Source organism: Panthera leo, chromosome A2, assembly GCF_018350215.1.
Source record: "Panthera leo isolate Ple1 chromosome A2, P.leo_Ple1_pat1.1, whole genome shotgun sequence".
Classification (NCBI taxonomy): Eukaryota; Metazoa; Chordata; class Mammalia; order Carnivora; family Felidae; genus Panthera; species Panthera leo.
In genome coordinates, this window is record NC_056680.1 from 61,524,831 (window position 1) to 61,528,991 (window position 4,161).

Here is a 4,161-nt window from a genome sequence, read left to right on the forward strand (position 1 = left end):
ACACGTGTTTTCTGTCTGGCTCTTGTACACTCACTGGGTAATTCTGCAACACAAGCATGGTAGTTCTTGGGGCCAGTGAGTATGAGGATGTCCTCAGTGGCAAGGGTGGGGTGGGCACTGTTGAGGGGCAGCAGGGGAGAAGAACGAGCCCATCGAAGACCCAGGGTTGGAGCGGACAGGGGGACGTTGCTGCCAAGGGCTGGGTGCATCCAGAGGAGGAGGACCGGGGGGGCTCTGCCGCCCAGGGCAGCCATTCTGGGGTCACGGGGGCCGCAGGCGGGAGGACCAGAAAAGGTGGTATCTCTAAGACATCAACATAAGCTCCGTGGAAGCATCCAGGAAGCCCGGGGAAGCCCGGAGGTCTATCATTCTGCGGCCGCTCAGGACTCCGTGCAGCTGTGATTGGAGAAGTGTCCTCCCTTCACAGATCTGCGGCAGTGAGAGCGGCTGATAATTCCTGTGCCGGCTTTTCCCTCTGCAGCCAAACCACCCCCAAACCCGCCCCGATCATGCCCACACTCTGCTTCCAGAACTCCCTAAACCACACGCGGAGGAGACTCACGCCAGAGAGACCCAGAACAAGCATGAGCCATCCCGGAGGACGTGCTGAGTCAGACGCCTTGATCCCTGATAATTACAGTAATTTTCACATCACAGCTGTCCTTGACACGTCTGTGTTGGTTCCTTCCGAGGCCCCGAGAGCACCTTCAAGGTAACTCCCCCACGCTGAGCTCACAAGTGAGCTATGCACGCATCACGCACGAACACGGGCAATTGGCTGCCTGAACCACTGAACCGAGGAGAATCACACACACACATCAGCTCCCCCAGGGCACAGCTTGTGATAGGATTTTTCATCAGGCTCATGAGGCCGGCGTAGGAGGAATGAGGTCATGGGGGTGGGGCTCCCTGAGTGGGGGCAGTGGTGTGTGTGTGTGTGTGTGTGTGTGTGAGCTGTGTGTGGTGCATGAAAAGTGGGTCCAGCTGTGGAGCCGCAGAGCCCAGGAAACCTCACCAACTGACACGATCTGCTTCCTCACTTGCTGCCACATCACACTCCTGTCCCACCCTGGTCCTCAACCTCGGCTCCAGTCAGTCACAGAGTGAGTTCACGGGGATGTTGGCGGTGTCCTATCCTGGGACCGGGCCATGGTGGGATTATTCCATTTTAGGGCTGTCCCATGGCAGAACTCGCTTATCGTAGGACTATTCTATGGCAGAACTGTCCCATGGCAGGACTATCCCATGATAGGACTGTCCCAGGATAGGACTGTCCCAGGATAACACTGTCCCATGGCAGGACTGTTCCATGGGAGGATTTGCCCATGATAAGACTGCCCCATGGCAGGACTGTCCCGTGATAAGACTGTCCCATGGCAGGACTGTCCCATGGTAAGACTGTCCCAGGGCAGGACTGTCCCAGGATAGGACTGTCCCATGGCAGGACTGTCCCATGGGAGGATTTGCCCGTGACAAGACTGTCCCATGGCAGGACTGTCCCAGGATAGGACTGTCCCAGGATAACACTGTCCCATGGCAGGACTGTCCCAGGATAGGACTGTCCCATGGCAGGGCTGTCCCAGGATAGGACTGTCCCATTGCAGGACTGTCCCATGGCAGGACTGTCTCGTGATAGGACTGTCCCATGATAGGACTGTCCCGTGAAAGGACTGTCTCAGGATAGGACTGTTCCATGGCAGGACTGTCCCATGATAGGACTGTCCCATGGCAGGACTGTCCCAGGATAAGACTGTCCCAGGATAAGACTGTCCCAGGATAGGACGGTCCCATGATAAGACTGCCCCGTGGCAGGACTGTCCCAGGATAGGACGGTCCCATGATGGGATTTGCCCAGCTGGTCTGGCACCTGCTCCACGTGCTCTGTGGGGTCTCCACCAACCAGAGGACAGAGAGGAACAAGTCTTCCTTCCTGACTCTTCTAGCTTCAACCTCCCAAGTGTAGTAGCTGATCCAACTCTCCGCGACCCCTCGATAATGTCTGAGGCTCCTTAGACTAGACTGTCAGCTGCCTCTAATTATCTCCTCCCCCTCAGGAGACCAGAAAAGAACCCACAAACAGCAGCACCCCAGAATGATCTACCAGCCATGCCCGAAGCAAGATGGCAGCTCCCACAGGCCTTCGGCTTCCTGTCTGCACAGCGAGGGCCCTGGGATATAATCAGGGTATTTGCCACTTGATTCCAAAGTAGCTGGGGTCTCCGTGCAGTGACAGACACGACCATGCTTTTACAATTCTGAAACGCAACATGCATTTTGCCAGCTTTCTCCATCTCTCAGAATGTCCCACGTTTCTGAATGGCCCCCCCCACCCCCACCAGGGCCAGCCCTTGGTTTTGGAGTGGCCTGACCTGGGCCCTCGGCTTCTGCTGTTTCCACAGGGTTGAGTTAGCCCCTCGTAAAGACAACAAAGATTCTTCAAACATGAGGAACCGATGTTGCAGAACGAGCGGAGCAGCGGATCGCTCGCTGGTGGCTGCGTCTTTGCAAAGCTCTGACAGAGCCAGGCCGCGGTTCCGGGGTTGCCTCCAGGCTGTCCTCCTGATTGAGGCCTTGGCCGGCGCCAACCGCAGCCGCTCCTCCCCTGGCGCTCGGGCACCTGGGCCTGCATCCTCCTCCACGTTTCCGTGAAGCCCATCTTGTGGGCAGAAGGCGATGCCTCCCTTACGCTGATTTCCGGTTAACAGAGAACCGGTCCCACCTGGGAGGTGTCAGCCGGTCTCGTCCATCTGTGGCATCCAGAAGCTGGACGTCCCAGCTTCCCAGCCCAAGACGGAGCGCAGACGGATGCAGCACCAGAAACAGTTCAAAACCTCACCTCCAGCCACGGTTCCTGACTCTGCACCATCATCTCCCCGCACCTGTTCATTAACATTCACACATTCCTCACGTGTCCAAACAGGCACCAGGATCTCTCTTTTCCTTTATGGTTGTGCTTTGGTCTTTTCGGGGGGGGGGGGGGCGGGGGGGGGACGGGATGATCAGAATGCATGGCAATTATGAAATGTTTTTAGTTTGTGCCTTTTAGCTAAAAGAAAACAGAAAAAAACATTTAAGTAGACAGTATTGGCCCACAGGCTGATTCAAAAAGCACGGTAACTCTGCAGAATAAAATTAACTTTCCTCACTTCCAAATCATGTCTGACAGGTGCCCGAGAGCTTTCGAAGTCCATGGAAATACACCCAGTTGCAGTGCGGTTTTCCACTTGGCCACTTAGAGATATAACCAGTTTTATCTGACGAGCAGCCGAAACATATTTCCACACGTGGGAAACTCGTTAAATGATCTTGTGGTCAAAATTCTTAAGTGAAAATATCACCCATAGCACGCAGCACGTAATAGGGTTTGGAATCGGTTCTGTTTCCCTTTCCAGCTGAGTGTTTTCTCCACGACGCACTGGTGGCATATAAAACCGTACAAACATGTGCACGTATGCATTTCCCACCTCAGGGTCAGCTGGTTCGCAAACACCCCACGGGTGACACTGGAGAATCTTGCTCCGTTGTTTCGTGCACAGAGGGGCTGATCCAGTCTTCTCCACACACCTCCACCCTCGTCTGCACAGAATTCAAGCCTGTGTCCTGACACAGGGGATGTCCTCCCTCCACATCTGACCGTGGTTCCGGGAGGAACAGGAGTTTTAGTTTACCTGACCTGATGCCTTCAGCACAGTCGGGTGGGCGAGGATCGAAACCTCAGTCCACACTTGGCCACTTACTAAATGATGGCTTTAGAGTTTTTCCCCCAAATTAAAAAATCCCAAACTGGGGTAAAGAGTCATGCCCGCTGTAGACGTGCACACGGTGGGGAGCATCACCTGGCATTGGTGCAAGAAGGGAGACAATGCCAGGATAGCATCACTGTCACCCTGGCTTGGTGGCATCATTGCCCTGCACGGGGTCAGGGGCTCCATCACTTACCTGGATGGAGGGGACCCCCGAGTGACCCTGTGATGAATCCTCTTTCCACCCAGGCCGGTTCCAGGTGGATTTCTGTCACCTACAACCCACAGAAGCCCACCTTCCATAGGAGCCGCAGGCCTGGGTTCCGGGCTCGGATGCTCTGAGTTTGAATCCTGGCTCTGCTATTTATGAAACACCCTGTAGAAAAGCATTTTTCTTTTTTTTTTTAACGTTTATTTA